Source organism: Squalius cephalus, assembly GCF_949319135.1.
Source record: "Squalius cephalus genome assembly, chromosome: 4".
NCBI lineage: Eukaryota > Metazoa > Chordata > Actinopteri > Cypriniformes > Leuciscidae > Squalius > Squalius cephalus.
In genome coordinates, this window is record NC_137125.1 from 29,568,894 (window position 1) to 29,587,527 (window position 18,634).

Consider the following 18,634-nt stretch of genomic DNA (forward strand, 5'->3'; position numbering starts at 1 on the left):
ATTTCAAGCTTTGTGTATTTGATGTATTTCTCATGTCTCTGTGAGGCATACACTGAGTTTCGTTAAGTTATGATGAGATGCGCTCCAGTTAACGTGCAATGCAAGTGACCGCGGAGGTGCCTCCATGATTATATTGTCTGTTATATTGGCTTCCTATTTATTAAATCCAGGCAATTGGTTGATGAAAAATGTATTAAAATTAAGATACAATTTATACCAGGCCCGGCTCCACGGGGGGGCCAGGGTGGGCCTGGCCCACCCAATCAGAGGCTTGGCCCACCCTGGCCCCACACCACATAACAGCCAATCACAAAATTAGTGCGATATTCAATTCAGCTCAAGATACGTTATTTTCTAATTTCTGCCCAACCCCCTCTTTTTTTCCCTCCGAGACAGACAGACTTAGCTCATTCACTTCGCAACCTTTGAGGTAAACGGACGGCTGAATTATAAAGCAGTAAACGACAGTAACAGCCAATTCATTTTATTAGAACTGTTAGTGAACTCAATTACCACTCTATAGTAGCCTAATAAAATACAACATGTACAGATTTCTTGTTCCGAAAGGACAAAAGAAAACCATTTTAGCTCACCAGGACACAGCTACCACCTCCTCATCCATTTGCGGCAATGAGGTCGGAGAAATGGATGAGTCGAGTTCATCAGCAGCTTCCGATGGTGTCAAAAGCACAAATACACCCACTCAAAAATGCAGCAATTCTGTCCCAAATGATTTAAACAGGGTGAATCCTTATCAGCCGGTTCTGAAATCATACCCCCGAACTCTTTTTGGAGGGAGAGAGAGATGTTTTTCGGCCGCTTGGTATTAGTCACGGCCGTGGCTTGAATATTCTGTAGATCGCGATGCATGCTTTTGTTTTCCGTGTCGAGTGTACGGTGTTGCTTTCTCTGAAAATGACACGTTCGTTTCGACAGGTTTTCGAAACTGGAAAGCAGCATTAGAACGTGACCGTGGTCTTCAAAAACATGCGTGCAGCCAAGCTAATTTACAAGCCTCGACCTCATGGACAGAGTTTTGCCGCCGATCGGGGGAGACCGTAGCATGTTTGCTCGGCCCCCAACAGATAGAAAAGAATCGCTATTACATAAAAAGCATGGCAGGTGTTGTGAAGTTTTTAGCAGTCAATGAGCTTCCACTATGCAGGGATTGTAAAACATGTGACAGTGAGGAAGATTGCATAGCTGCGGGGCTTTTTGCCAAGTTGTTTAAATACACGTTGGAAAAAGATAAATACCTGGCTGACATTACATCAGGTACACTTCCAAAACCATCCAGAATGAAGTGATTGAAATTTTGGCATCCATGGTTCTGAAAAGCAATAAAACAGAAATATGACACTGCTGATTCAGCTGCATTCTGTTTGAAAAGTGATGGCACAAGGGATAGGTGCAACACTGAAAATGTTTCCGTTATAATTCGTTTTGTGTGCAATGGTGTGCCAGAGGAACATCTGATTGGCTTGTTAGAACTCCAGCAGCTTGATGCAGATTAGGCTACATCACTACTGAAATATTACAACACTTGTCTGAATCAGGATACAGTGCTGATAATATAATGAACCAGTGTTATGATGGAGCATCAGTGATGAGTGGGGTGCAAGGTGGTGTTCAGGCTTTATTACAACAAAGGTTGGGCAGGCATATCCCCTACATCCACTGCTATAACCACCAGCTTCACCTCACTGTCATACATGTGATTCAAAGTGAACCTTGTGCTAAAAGATTCTTTGACTTGTCAGGCTCCCTGCACTCTTTATTCAGGCATCATTTTGTCTCTCAGAGATACAATTTCCCGTATCTCAAAAGACTGTTGGAAATCCGCTGGACAAGTCATTATGAAGTCACAAAATGTGTGGTGGATAATGAGGAAGTCATTCTTGACATTCTTTTTAAGGTTTCCAATGTTGACAATGCATCAGTTGACCTTGCAAAAGAATCATCCGGGATTCTCTCTCAGCTGAAGCGACGCCATCTTTTTAAAATTGGCAAATTTCTGATACATCTTCTCGCCATTTTAAAACCAGCTAATGCCATCCTACAGTCTCAGCATGTTGATTTGTGCAGTGCAGCTGAAGTTGTACAGGGATGTCTTGGTGCACTGAAAAATCTCAGAGAAAATGACAGTGAATTTCAGCAGTACTGCGCTGACATATCTACTGTTGAGCCCTCACCAGTAGCGGTTTTTGGCACGGGCGAACCGGGCAATCGCCCGGGGCGGCATTTTTGGGGGGGGCGGCGCCGCCGGCACGAGCAGAGAAAAAAAAAAAAAAATCTGCGCCACGAAGCAGTTTTCTATTATCTATCATTTCACTGTGTGGGGAATTGGCAAATTTGCGCGGAGGCGCGGGCGCGGATGACAGTTCACCTCTGGGTCTCTTCCAAATGGAACGGACAAGGGGGGGATCCATATAGTTATCTAAGTCAGTCACACCTCGACTTTCTTCCAAATAACGCACATTTCATTCATAATATTATAAATACAGGCCTCTATATTTCCTGCACATTTTTGTTTTTCTGAATTGTCTGAATGGCTAATAAAAATAGGTAATACAAAACGATTACTTGGTCACCACCACCAAGGTGAATTGGTTTAGTCTTGACTTCTGGTCGTGACTCGTGAGTGACAGTTGGTATGGGGGGGATCAGGGGAAATCTGTTGATTGTCGATGTCGAGTGCCAAATAAGAGATGGACAAGAAAGGTCAAAGCCATCAGGTGCCCAATTTAGAAACGAGCGAAAGATAAAGGTATGCAACTATGTTTTCTCTGTATGATTACGGTATCCATGTCATGAATGAAGGGGCAATATTAATTGGTGTGTATAACTCTTATTTGTTAGCCTTTTTGCTATGATTCTTGCTATGCTTAACAATAATTAGTTTTTAACTCAAACACAAGATCTAATTTCACCATAATATTGTGCTTTGCAAAAAAACTGTTACAAGTTCAGTTATTACACTGCAAAAAATGCTTTTCTTACTTAGTATTTTTTGTCTTGTTTCCAGTCCAAATATCAAACATTTCTTAAATAAAGATGCATAAAATTATTTTACATTTAAGTAGTAAAATGACATAAGATATTAAGTCTTGCTTTCTGGGGAAATAAATAAAAATAGAGTTTTTGCTTAAAACAAGCAAAACATGATCTGCCAATGGGGTATGAAAAAATATTGGGGGGGGGGGGGGGGGGGGGGGTGCTCGAAGGGGATCTCACCCAGGGTGTAATTCAATGTAGAACCGCCACTGGCCCTCACCAAAACGTCTAAGGACTGTGAATCCCTCCTATGGTGTCTCTGTCATTTTTTCACCTTTAGGGAAAGAAGGGCAGTCAGGTTCTGAATGTGCCACTGCAGCTCTTAAGACGACAGATGTTGAACATACTAGATACAGCTGTATCAGAGATAGAAAACAGGTTTTCCACAAAGAATTTACAGCTGATGCAAGCCCTCTCAGGTTTAATGCCAAAATCCAACAAATTTCTTGACATCCAGCTGCTTGAACCTCTCTGTAGTTTTGCAGGGGTTGCAAAAACTGAACTACAGAATTAAATTCTTGTTGCCAGACCAATGCTGTCCAAAAAACTTCCATCTGATGCTGAATGTTCTGCTGTTTGCAAACTCTTGCAGGAGTACAAAGATGCATTTGCAGGTCTTCATAAATTGTATGTATCTGCTATGGTCATGGGTGTCTCTACTGCTTCATGTGAGAGCTCATTCTCTACTCTGGCAAGAATTTTGACACCATTCAGCCGAACAATGCTTCATGAGAGAAAAAAAAAAAACGTGCTTTTAGCTCATGAAAAAGCAATAACACATGAACTGGACATGGATGAGTTTGTGTGACGGTATTTGGCCTTAAAAGATTGGGTTCGGGCGCCAGGGGTAAAAACCACCACAATTATTTAATTAATCCCTCATTAAAAACACTACACATAAGGGTTGACAATCAATTATGAAACAGACCAAGGAAACACAAGAAAATTGAGTTGGAAGTTTTCTATTCAAATTCCATTCCAGTCATATTACCACTCAGTACCTCAAGACGTTCAATTCAAAAGAGAAATAAAACGAAGGAGGAAAAAAAAAACTAATTAAACAAAACACCTATTAATTTCAGGCCCAGAAACATTTACCTTTTAATTACCTCACAACAATACTGCCCTACAAAGCCAAAAAGCAGTATCAGCAAAAACGCCAAACTGAGAAAAACAGCTTTTTGTGTTTTTCTTACACCAAATATAAGCATCCAGTTAAATTTAACAACAAAAGGTACAATTAGATAGATCAAAGGGAGGTGAATATTAAACATTTAGTTTTTTGACAGTCAGGCAAAATTTGGCAGTTTTATAGGCTATACTGCGCTTTGCCTTTGCATTACTGCGTATACTTGTCACAGTGTCTGGTTTGTGTTCCCTGGGTCACCACTAGATGTCCTCCTTCCCCACGGTGTCTGTCACATTCTGAACTACATTCCCCACGATCCTTGTTTCTACATTGCACTCAGCTGTCCCTTGTCATTAATCATTGCACTCAGCCAATTCATCATTAGCATTGTCATTATAACCCTGTCTGTTTTAGTATGTGTCACGGAGTCCTTGTTATGTATCACGCCACTTCTGAGTTCTGTTATTGCCTCCTGTTCCTGTTCCATTGCTACCCTGGTTTTGACCTCTGCCTGGACTGGATTTGAGTAACGGATTTCCCTTAATAAATATACATACTGCACTTGGATCTTCTCCCTTGTTTCCTGTGTGTGGTTCGTGACAGAAGGACTCCGTCACACACAAAGATCCAGCGGTATGTTCGCCAACTTCTCTACCCCACCCACAGAGCGGGAGAGGAGAGAGCGTTTTGAGGGAACCCATCTGGTAATTTTTCGTGGCACCCGGGGAGGTCGCAGAGGAGTGGTTGGTCGAGAGGGAATCCAACACCACTCTCCACCATCGCCCCCCTTCGACTCTGGGCTGGTGAGGGACGGGTCGGAGCCACCATCTCGCCGTTGTAGACGGAGAGGGGGTAGGAGACGCAATTCTGCCAGTCCGGAGACTGATCTCACCCCAGAGGTCGTGCCTGTGCAGCCCGCTATCATCACAGAGGCCGTCCCCGTGCAGCACGCTGTCATCCCAGAGGTCGTGACCGTGCAGCACGCTGTTGTCCCGGAGGCAGTGACCGAGCAGCCTGCTGTCATCCCAGAGGCAGTGCCCGAGCAGCCCACCATCAGTCCTGCCACGGCCAAGAAAGCGGTCTTCCTGTTCCACGCATTGGCAGTTCTGCATGCATGGAGGAAGCATGTCGTCCCGGAGGCAGTGACCGAGCAGCCCGCTGTCGTCCCGGAGGCAGTGCCCGAGCAGCCCGTTGTCGTCCCGGAGGTCGTCCTGAAGCAGCCCACCATCAGTCCTGCCACGGCCAGGAGAGCTGTCTTTGGGTTTTACGCATTGGCGGTTCTGCACGCTTGGAGGAAGCACTTGAGTTCCACCCAGCCAGAGACTGTTCACGTTACGTCTGCCCAGCCAGAGACTGTTCACGTTACGTCTCTGCCCAGCCAGAGACTGTTCCTGAGCCTGTGTCTTCGGACAAGATGGCCGCCGCCGAGCCTGTTCACGTCACGTCTGCCGAGCCTGTGTCTTCGGACAAGATGGCCGCCACAGAGCCTGTTCACGTCACGTCTGCCGAGCCTGTTCACGTCACGTCTGCCGAGCCTGTTCACGTCACGTCTACCGAGCCTGTTCACGTCACGTCTGCCGAGCCTGTGTCTTCGGACAAGATGGCCGCCACAGAGATTGTTCACGTCACGTCTGCCGAGCCTGTGTCTTCGGACAAGATGGCCGCCGCCGAGCCTGTTCACGTCACGCCTGGCGAGCCTGTGTCTTCGGACAAGATGGCTGCCGCTGAGCCGGTGGTGTCTGTTCCTGAGCCGGTGTCTGTTCCTGAGCCGGTGTCTGTGTCTGTTCCTGAGCCGGTGTCTGTTCCTGAGCGGGTGCCTGTTCCTGTTCCGTGGCCGCCCGAGGGGTCGTCTCCGCCCTGGCCGCCCGAGGGAATGTCTCCGCCCTGGCCGCCCGAGGGGAAGTCTCCGCCCTGGCCGCCCGAGGGGTCGTCTCCGCCGTGGCCGTCCGATGGACTGTCTGCTCCGCCCTGGTCGCCCGAGGGAGAGTCTCCGCCCTGGCCGCCCGATGGACTGTCGTCTCCGCCCTGGCCGCCCGATGGACTGTCGTCTCCGCCCTGGCCGCCAGATGAACTGTCACTCCCTGTCCCCATTTCCCTCCATGGACCTGGCCCCCCATCCCTCCCCCTGATCCTCCACCAGTCCACCTCCCGCTTGGACTCTTGTTTTGTCTGTCACGTCTTGGAGCGTCCGGTAGCCGCTCCGTAGAGGGGGGGTTATGTCACAGTGTCTGGTTTGTGTTCCCTGGGTCACCACTAGATGTCCTCCTTCCCCACGGTGTCTGTCACATTCTGAACTACATTCCCCACGATCCTTGTTTCTTCATTGCACTCAGCTGTCCCTTGTCATTAATCATTGCACTCAGCTAATTCCCCATTAGCATTGTCATTTCCCTGTGTATATAACCCTGTCTGTTTTAGTATGTGTCACGGAGTCCTTGTTATGTATCACACCACTTCTGAGTTCTGTTATTGCCTGTTGTTCCTGTTCCTGTTCCTGTTCCTGTTTGATTGCTACCCTGGTTTTGACCTCTGCCTGGACTGGATTTGAGTAACGGATTTCCCTTAATAAATATACATACTGCACTTGGATCTTCTCCCTTGTTTCCTGTGTGTGGTTCGTGACAATACTTACATGACCATACAATAACATATAGCAGTAAGTGTAGCAAGTGATCATAATCACTTGCTTATATCATAAATCATAAATCAAATAAAAATGTTTTGCCGTGAGTCTGGAGAGGAGGGGGCGGGGGAGACGACTCTCCAGTATTTTGAATTTGTACTGCAGTAACTATTTTAAACACTAGCTGTCAGTATTACACATTAATTTTGACCTTTAAGGTAATTTCTCTAAGGTATTCCCCAAGGTATTGTTGCTATCCCAATTCTGTAAAAAAGCTAATGCTAGCTAGAAAGAGCTAAACAGACAAAATTGACAAAAAATGGGTTAAGAGGTTTAAAACGTACCAATTCTTGATGCCTTGTTGTTTAAGGCAAGTTTCACCAGCATTTTTCCATGTAAAAGTGAAGCCATTTTGACAGTTCCTTTCTTCTCTGAGAGAGGTTTTATAGCATACATACTGTATGCTATAAAACCTGACTCATGCCACTTTGCTAGTTGCAACAATGTTCATGCTGACACAAAGGCAAACTGCAGTATCATAGTGAAACCAAGGCAGTACGGGCAGATACTGCATTCTGCCTTGGTTTCACCCTACTTTTCTATAAAATACTGCAACTAAAAATGTAAATTTATATAAGAAATTTATTAGGTAGCCATATGAAATTTTAACAGATTGAAGAGCAGATCCTGCACTTTTTATTTGTGCAAAAAAAAATGTTTTTGAAAAATTGGAGATACTGCTCTTAGCCTTTGTAGGGCAGAATACATGAATGACAGATAAATCAAATAACTCATATAATTGACTGCAATGCAAGAAACATTTACCTTTTAATTACCTCACAACAATAAATGAATGTCAAATAAATCCAATAAAGAATTCATGTAATTAACTGCAATGCAAGAAACATTTACCTTTTAATTACCTCACAACAATAAATGAATGTCAAATAAATCCAATAAAGAATTCATGTAATTAACTGCAATGCAAGAAACATTTACCTTTTAATTACCTCACAACAATAAATTAATGTCAAATAAATCCAATAAAGAATTCATGTAATTAACTGCAATGCCAGAAACATTGACCCTTTTAATTACCTCACAACAATAAATGCATCAAAATACATCAAAATACAACACAGCAGCCGCATAAGAGGAAAACAGGCATAAGAAAAAGACGCTTGCTTACCATGTCACTCATTAAACTACTGGGCCTGAAATACAATTCGTTACATAAACAATATTTACAAAATAATTCGGCAACTCGAGCGCCAAAATAAACCCCAAAAGATAACCCTCCCTACACCAAAATCTCCTCAAAACATACTACCTATAATGCCTGAATTAGCATTTAAATCACAACATACTGGATTTAAACAAGCTCTCTCTCAAACACTCCATTTACCCGCAAAACACCGAATCGCTCTAAACAACTTCCAAATGCTTTACGAATTTCAATGAGGGAAACATATTCCTAAAATTTTTAATCGTAAGCATTAAAAACAGGAAAAGACCGCAGCATTAACACAATCAATGCCACGCGGCTACAACAACAATACTCACAAGCCATCCGCTAGCGTGGCCATGACCGAAATGACCCGCGCCTGACAACAAAGGCTAGAGAGCGAGAGAGAGAGACGCAATCGGGTCAATGACGTGGCGCCTAAATTTTCTGTCCGATTGCATTTTTTCAGGCAAAAATGGGTTTAAATGCATAAAAAGATACTGCATATTTATAGTACCTCTCCCATGTATGTACTCACTTTAACTTTTAAAAAACCTTTACTTATTTGTTTTTTGTTTTGTTATTTAAAGTGTCAAAACATCATGTGGTGCGACCGTCCGGCCATAACTTCTGTTTTGAAAATGTCTTTGAAATTACTCTGCACTATTTGGCATGATTTCCAAAATGTTTTGTAATCCTTTAAAAAAATTCAAAGCATTTGTATTTATATTTCCATCATAATATACAAACAAACTTTGTCCGATGATGTCCATTTTATGAAATATCATGTGGTGCGACCATCAAGGAACTACCATTTTGGGACTTATATGTTGAAAACTATTCAAACACAGGAAGTTACATCATAAACCAATTTACCAAGGACCAATGGAAGTAGCAAGCAGGTTTGTAATTCTCTTAAATTGGAAAAAAATAAACCTTTGTAATGGTTGGTATGTAGTTGCCACATTTGAATGTCATGTGGTATGACCTCAAAAAAAAATTAATATTAAAGTTATTTCTACAAATATATATTTTATTATAAATTTCATAGTGACCTTTTTTGGCAAGCTAGCTTGTTTTGTTTAGGTGGCCAATTCTGTGCCTGTAAATTATGACTGAATTTGAAAATATCATGTGGTGCGACCAAATATCATGTGGTGCGACCACTGCAGACTGTTTTCCATGATAGATATATGTCCTAGATTGGCAGTTTTATGCTTTTATATTCAATTGACGGTTTATATAAAAAAAGTACTTTACTTTAGTATCATTTGGAATAGATTTTTATGCAATTTGGGATCTTTTTTTATAGATTTCAGACAGTTTGTGTTTACTCTTTGTACAATATGAGAAAAATGCAACAAAAAAAATTAGAGCATGTAATTTCAGTTTAGTAATAATGCATTTATTAGTAGTGTATTTATTATTGCCTATTTATTTATTTAAAACTATTTTAATCTATTTTACCAGATGCCACTGCCAAGCGAAAAAATTCTAACCCTGCAGCAAGAGCAGAGTACCTTGATAGGAGAAGAGTGAAATATTATTACACTTTAAAATATCTGTTTTCTATGTGAATATATAGTAAACTGTAATTTATTCCTATGATCAAAGCTGAATTTTCAGCATCGTTACTCCAGTTTTCAGTGTCACATGATCCTTCAGAAATAATTCTAATATGTAACCCTAGACCACAAAACCACTCAATGGGTCAATGTCACATGGGTACATTTTTTGAAATTGAGATTTATACATCATATGAAAGCTGAATAAATAAGCTTTCCATTGATGTATGATTTGTTAAGATAGAACAATATTTGGCCGATACAACTGAAAATCTGGAATCTGAGGGTGCTACAAAATCGAAACATTGAGAAAATCGCCTTTAAAGTTGTCCATTTATGTTTGCAATATTGCTATATTCACTCACAAAAATTAATGTTTATAAATTTATGGTAGGACATTTACAAAATATAAAACATGATCTTTATTTAATATCCTAATGATTTTTTGGAATAAAAGAAAAATCGATAATTTTGACCCATACAATGTATTGTTGGCTATTGCCACAAATACGGTGTGCGACTTGTGACTGGTTTTGTGATCCAGGGTCACTAATGATTTGCTGCTCAAGAAACATTTCTGATTATTATCAATGTTCATATTTTTTTTGGAAACTGTGATACATTGTATATGTCAGGATTATTTGATGAATATAAAGTTCAAAAGAACAGCATTTATTTGAAATAGAATCTTTCGGAACATTATAGCCTGCGCCTGAATGTGACACTGAATGTGTCCTTGATTAATAAAGTATTAATTACTTTAAAAAACTATTGACCCCAAATGTTACCTGTATACAATACTTTTATGAAATAATTTATATCTATAACATTATTATTTGTTAGAAAGAAATTCTAAGTCAAGTTAAATTAAATAGTGCACTTGTGTTTGTGAAGTGATTTTTTTTTTTTTATAAAAGTGAGTTTATAAAATGTTTATGTTCAGGAAAATTCTGTGAAATTTGTATAAAATCTGGTTTAAATTAAAAAAAAATTATAAAATGTATTGTTCATTGATCTCTTTAAATAGATTTTTAACCATATAAGGTTTTCGTGTCATTTGGAGCGACCACTTATCATGTGGTGCGACCAATAAAAGCTATCACTGTATTAAATTTAAAATAAAATATCTTATTTCTGTGGCTGAAATATGAATCACTGATACAGTATGCTTTAGTAAATTATATTTTTAAAACATTTCTATCACTTTTATGCGATTTACAGGAAAAATAAGTCTGTTAACTGCATTTTAGAAGGCGACTGAAATTGCAGAAAAAAAATATGAGATCGTTATATACAAAAACTCAAAAGAAATTCAAATACTCTGTTTTTAAACACTTTAATAACTGAGAACATGTAAAAAAAAAAATACATTTATGTTAAGGAAATTAATTCATTTTAAGATAAATCACGGTCGCCCCACATGACATTTTTTAAGCCTATGGACAATTCATCTAGATGAAAAAAACACTAAAATCACTTAATTTAAAATTTTTATTTGAATTAATATGTACACAACATTCTTAATGATTGAACAATTGCAATATATATTGTTAATTTTCGTATTTTAAAATTGGCCTGTTGAAAATCCTTAACGTCATTGACCCAATCACACTTCCTTAAATAACTTCCCACCTGGTTCCCCGGATATAGGCTCAACATCGCCATCCCCAGTACGGAATAGGAAAAACACATCATTGACGACTGTCACATTCTTCCCCCCATGGAGAAAGATTCCCTAATATTCTGAAACACTATATATATATATATATATATATATATATATATATATATATATATATATATATATACACATATATATATACATATATATATACATATATATATATATATATATACACATGCTCATCATCAGGGTAATGTCAATACATGAAACCCTGCAATAACAACAGCATAAAGCACAAGTTCCTGCCTTCAACATTTAGATTTCAGTCATTTGTAAATCATTTGGCCTTGCAATACAGAGTGCTAATTAATCCAGGACATAATTTTATCAGTATTAAAACCCTAGAAAATCCTCATCATCTGTCTCCTCAGTAAAAACTTTCAAGACTTCCTCCCTTTCCTTAAGATCAAACTCTGCAGCAGCGGGAAAGGCAGGCTTCAAATTGCACACATGGACTGTACGCAAGTCCTCTCCATTGTCCTCACGCACAACCCGATAATTTACTGGACCTAATTTTTCTACAATTCGATAAGGCCCAATCCATTTTGCTGCAAACTTGGCTGCAAATTGTTTGGAGGCCTTGGAAAGGGGATGTGCTTTCATCCAAACCCTATCTCTCCTGGAGTAAGTCACATTCCTACGACCGGCATCATAAAAACTTTTCTGTTTCTCCTTAGCTCGAGACAAGTTCTTTTCTACGATCTCCTGCAAATCTTTAAGAACCCTGAGACTAGTCTGGTGTGGTTCTAAAACACGTTCAAAAGGTCCTTTCAACCTTCTTTGCAAGAGTAATTCTGCAGGGGAGTATCCAGTACTCTCCTGAACAGCAGAATTGATAGCATACCTCAACTCTGGCAAATAATGATCCCAATGATTATGCTCACCAAACACATAAGATGATATCATCCCCTTAACGGTCCGATTCACACGTTCTGTGAAGTTGGTTTGGGGATGGTATGCTGTTGTCAATTTTTGCACCACTCCCCACCTGCTACACAGCTCCTGCAAAATCTCAGAGGTAAATTGAGGACCTCTGTCCGACAACAAAAATTTCGGAACACCCCACCGTGTCAAAATTTCCTTCCTTAGCGTCTGTGCAATTGTCACAGCAGTAGCTTTTCGAAGTGGAAACAACTCCACCCAATGGCTATAATAATCTACTACCACCATTAGCTGGGTGTTACCTTGCGTACTACGAGGCAACGATCCCATAAGATCCACGCCGAGCAATTCCCATGGTTCATGTGCTTCAGTCTGCTGTAACAGGCCCGCTGGTTTACGACACTCAGGCTTACATTGTTGACAACTGACACAATTTTTAACAAACTTTGAAACATCCCCCCACATATTTGGCCAAAAAGCAACTTCCATTAACCTTTTTTGTGTCTTATAACGACCAAAATGCCCACTTAACGGGTTGGAATGATATGCTTCCAACATAGTCTGGCGAAGGATCTGTGGAACATACACTTGAAAATAAGTTCCCTTGGCAGGATGAGTCACCTTCCGGTAAACCTTGTCCTCTAAAATAACAAATCCAGAACCAGACTCATCAAGACTCTGCATATTATCAACTATACTCTGATATACTCTTTGGACCTCTACATCTTGCTGCTGTGCTGTCCAGATATCCTCATCAGAGAGAGGAAACTGTAAGACCAGACTATCTGGGGTTTGCTTAGTATAAGCAGCGACTATTGGAGTAGAGTCAGAGTTACTGATACGGGACAAAGCATCAGGAGCACTGTTAAGCTTTCCCTTGCGGTATTCAAGAGTAAATTCAAACTCTTGCAATTTCAAAGCCCAACGAATCAGGCGAGAGTTTGCCTTGGTAGTGTTAAACACCCAAAGGAGAGACGCACGATCAGTCACAACAATAAAAGACTTGCCCTCCAAATAATGCCACCACCTCTCGACCGCCCAAACAACAGCCAAACACTCCCTCTCTGTGGTGGAATAATTCCTTTCTGCACCAGTAAGTGTACGGCTTGCATATGCTAGTACTTCTTCAGTCGTACCAAATGTAGATGGTCGTTGACCAAGAACAGCACCCAAACCTGTTGAACTAGCATCTGTATAAACTATGAATGTGCAAGCATGGTTAGGGTGTCCCAGTATTGGTGAAGAAGAAAGGTGCATTTTCAAATTCTCAAAAGCAGCCTGACAGTCAGCTGACCACTGGAAACGGACTCCTTTTCGTTTCAAGGCGTTTAAGGGTTCAGCAATAGCTGAAAAATTAGGGACATACCTATGATACCATCCACTCATCCCCAAGAACCGCTGAAATTAATAGGTGTTTTGTTTAATTAGTTTTTTTTCTCCTTCGTTTTATTTCTTTTTTGAATTGAACGTCGTGATGTACTGAGTGGTAATATGACTGGAATGGAATTTGAATAGAAAACTTCCAACTCAATTTTCTTGTGTTTCCTTGGTCTGTTTCATAATTGATTGTCAACCCTTATGTGTAGTGTTTTTAATGAGGGATTAATTAAATAATTGTGGTGGTTTTTACCCCTGGCGCCCGAACCCAATCTTTTAAGGCCAAATACCATCACAGAATTCTCTAAAATGAGTAGAAAGCTAATGCTGTATATATTATAGTGACAGAAGTAGATCTTTTTCAAGACCTGCCCTGTTTTTCTCAAATCTAAAGTCACTAAACTGATACAAGATCTATTGTGTGGTAAAATAAATAAATAAATAAAAAATCCTAAATATAGGCCTACATAAGATTGTAAATAAAATATAAATAAAAAAATAAAAAAATAAATAAAAATGTACAAAATAACAATGGCCAAAAATCTGTAATTTTATACTATATTAACAGACGTGAGAATAATTCTTAAGAAAAACAGCATTTCAGATAAAATTAACATTTTTAGTTTGTAACAAGTTTGTTTTAGTTGATGTAAATAGTTATTTTAAAAGAATAAACCCAATTCTTACAGTTCATGCTTCACTCAAGTAACAAGTTTGTTTTAGTTGATGTAAATAGTTATTTTAAAAGAACTGCCCCTTTTTAACAAAACATTACAAGAATAAACCCAATTCTTACAGTTCATGCTTCACTCAAGTAACAAGTTTGTTTTAGTTGATGTAAGTAGTTATTTTAAAAGAACTGCCCCTTTTTATCAAATCTAAAGTTACTTAATTGATACAAGATCTGTTAAGGGGTCAAAAAAATTACAAATGCAAAAAGAGAATGTAAAAATAAACATGTTAACCATTTTTATCTATATATATATATAAAGTTACTAAATAGTTCCAAAATATGTACAAAAAATATTAAAAATGAAGACACAAACACAACACAACAATAACAAACAACCCTAACAATTGCCTTACATATATGATATTAAAACTATATCAATAGACATGTGAGATTAAAGCATTAAAGAACACCGGCCCACCTGGAATATCACTTGGCCCACCTTTCATCTCATATCTGGAGCCGGGCCTGATTTATACAAAACGAAACTCACTTTAAAGAAAGGCTTTCTACAAAACAAAACTTAATGAAGTGGTCAAAATCATGTCTCAATCAACCTTTCCATGTCTCTCGATATATTGCGCATCCTATCTTACTCATGCTGTTCACTTTTTTATAAATCAACATAAATGGAAACAAAATATGAATTTTTCAAAAAATTACTATTCTGCATTAATTTAGTGTAAGTGGCGACTGATAGTGAATAGAATAGCCTAATATAGCCTATATAGTCTTCTGACTATAACAAGTTTCTGTGCGCCTAATTTGGAAACAAATGAAACATTCAAAATGTGTTTTTATATTTATAACATATGATACAGTTACAGTTCAATAAACAAGTAATTAATATTAAGTCAGTTGAATGTTAGACACGTTCTATATGTTCTATTTCAGCAGCGAAAATAGTTCCACAGCGCATCTCAAAGGAAAACTCAACTGTGTTTCATTACCGAATGATTCAGTGTTTTGAATGAATCAGTTGAGTCAAAGATTCAATGAATTCCTATTAATTTACAACTGACTCATCTCTGAATGAATCAGCCGTTTGAATGAATCATTTGAATAAATTACTCACTCATTAAGACGGTCGCCTGCCGCCTCCTACTGGCGGTTTATAAATATTATTTCTATGTACAAATAATATTTCTTATTTGTATATTCAAAAAATATTTTAAATAATCTCATTACATTATTTAATGCAGTTTAATTTGATTGGTAAAGCCCTTTAGCATCTTATTATTCTAATGAAAGATGAAGCATAGGCCTATATTTAAAACGATTAGGGAAAATGCCCTTTATAAAGATTAAAATATCATAAATATGCCGATTTATATATGTTAAAGCTGACTGAACAGTGATGAGAATACTGATTCGTAATATTATATTACGTAATTATATTTACAACACACACAAAAAAAAATCTCATTTTTTTCCTGTTCAAACAAATGTTTTTACTCTGACAAGTGAATGACCGACCGAAGGACAAATGAAAAGGCTTAATGTTGAGCCCTGGTATATATTTTTTTATTATTATTCATTTATTTACCCATAAACCTTTCTTTAGGAAGCCATAAGTTACAGTGGCAAAAATAACTTTGTGAAACCTTTGAGGGTGGTGGACAGGGTTTAAATTAAGACAGGGGTATGCCTTAATCTAGTTAAACGTGCATTTCTTTTCTTTTATTCCACAGCTGATGTGTGCAGTTTTTTATTGCTTACATTAAAATAATTTTCTCTTGTTTTGTTTTTTAATTGCAGTCTTTTTCTTCTGCCATTCATGATTATCAGCGCTGTGCAATCTTAAGCTTTTCTTGGTTCAGCTGTACACAGTCTGAAAAGTTTTTTGGCAGTTTGCTAAAATAAAAGAGCCATTCTAAGAGCCATCGTTTAAGCTGTTGACTTTTCTACCTTGAGAAAGAACGTTAAACAAACAACTTAAAAGGGCATGACAAATCATGACATAAGACTGACATCACTCACAACGTACCAATGCATTATCCCTCATGAACAAATATAACGTCTGATGTTTGCATACGTGCATACCAGTATACCATTACGACATCCTTCATGAATAAACATGACGTCTGATGTTTGTATACGTATATACTAACGTACCATCACGTCACATATGCAAATATGAGGCTTGTTCGACTTCATGCAGCTCTGCGCAGACCGATCGGCGGCTGACTTGAAGCAGTGCATGCCGGTTAGAAATTTTGTCCGACTTGATGCAGCGCCGGACGCCACGTGACTGTGACGTGTGCCATCAAAGTACCGCGAGAGCGATTTGAGAGTAGCCGGAGAACTCAGCCAGCGCAGCTTCTCAAGAGCGGCTGCACGAGGGCTGATGACGACACAGCTGTTCCATGATTGGCCGGATTCACCGCATGACAACGATCACGTGTGTTTCGTGTTTATTCGAACACCTTTAGTTCCTCTAAAGCTCACAAATCAGTTTTGTATAACAGTAAACACACTTTTCATGTAGTTGCGATGTTATATTGTGTCATGTTTATCAAATTAAAACTGATTAAAAAACGTAGACTCCACTTCATTGAAAGTAGCTTATGTTTACCTTTATTCTTGTTTAAACAGACGCTGTATGAAGCAGAGCATAAAGTATTGAATGAAAATGTCTCTGAAACATCTGTGCATTATTAGGCAAATATTGCATTTATTTCACTTCAGCTGTGGTAAAGTATGCAAACACCACGTGAGCGGTCACTACGGGAACCAGAAAGTGTCCGACTTCACGTCTCCGTTTGCAGCTCCTCCCTGCCTGCACGCGGCTACTCTCGCCGATCGGTTACATCCAGCCGCAGCCGATGTCGAACACACCTATAGTCTCAAATACAGCAATTTCATTGGCTGCTCTGCGTGTTGTCGCGTTAACGCGGACAAACGGTGCGTGTTGACACGGCTGAAAATCACGCATTTCGTTTAAAGACTTTTGTCCCCGTTCGCCTGCCATACTAATGAACTTATTGATTAACATGTAACGTTACGCCGAAAAAAAATATGCGCTGCTCACACGCCGCTGACGCTTGCGGTTTGAAACAGGGGTTAATCTTTCGCACTGTATTGTTTGTTTGTTCTGTGATTTACGTTAGCAAAAAATAAATAAATAAATTGAAAGAAAGAAATGCTTAATATTTTCTTTAAGGTTCTGTTACTGTATTAAAACTAAGATAAAGGAATCAAATCTCCAGTGGTTTAAAGTGATATGATGAATTGGACTTCTACTGTTATTCCACATTAACTGGACATATAGCCTTGAGTTCTATAACTCAATAGAATTGGGAAGCTTTTGTTGTCTATCTTCAAGTAAAATAAAAATATATAATAATGTTTACAGTCCAAATAAAAAAAAATATATTTTTCAAAATGTGAAAATATGGACTTATATGGTTCTTCGTCTCAAGGCTTTATTTAGAATAGATAAAAAATTGCGATTAATTGCAAGTTAACTATGACATTAATGCGATTAATCACGATTAAATATTTTAATCGTTTGACAGCACTAGTTCAAATTAATTATTTATAACATGAACTGCTATATACCATTAAAAAAAGAATCATCAATTTTGGTTTCATGGTGACAGTAAATGTAAAGATGCTATGTATAAAAGGCATACAAATCTGGCCAAATATATATGTAAATAAAATCATGAAACAACATTAGAATAATTCCCCCTATGCAAAATAATAATAATAATTTATCCCTATATAAAGAGTTTTGTGAGCACTTGTCAACTCCATCAGCTTACTGTGTTGTACATTTGAGCAATTTTGTTTATTTTCTCAGTTTTAGCTGCCTTAATGTATATCATAAATGCCAAGATATATCCCACAACTATTTACAGAAACTATTACACTGGGATGACGAGTTGACACTTTAAACCTGTGACCACAGAGACTTCAACATTGTTTGTATAAAATATAAAGAAATATAAAATTTCCAGGACTATGGCTGCATTCGAAAACGTAGGCCGGTGACTTGTTGCCTCGCTGCCCTATCAGGCAATGACTTTGCAGGCAGCGTTTGCGCACGAAGGCACTTTTGCGGCAGTGTTACGCTTTAATGATCTACAGCAAAACAGAGCAAGCTTTGGTAAAAAAAAAAAAAAAAAAAAATGAAGTAAATATTACATTACATGTATTTTCCAAGTATAGAACATGTATTTAAATAATACTAATAAAATTATTTAAACATAATAGCAATTGATTTAGAGGTAACTAAGTCTTTAAGTATTTTTTATTTTTTGATGATTTTTTATTTTATTTTTTTAACATAAAGAGGGCTTTTGTGTGTTTTGCACCCTTATCTCAAGAATCAGTGATTATTCCTGAGCTCTGGTGGATTTA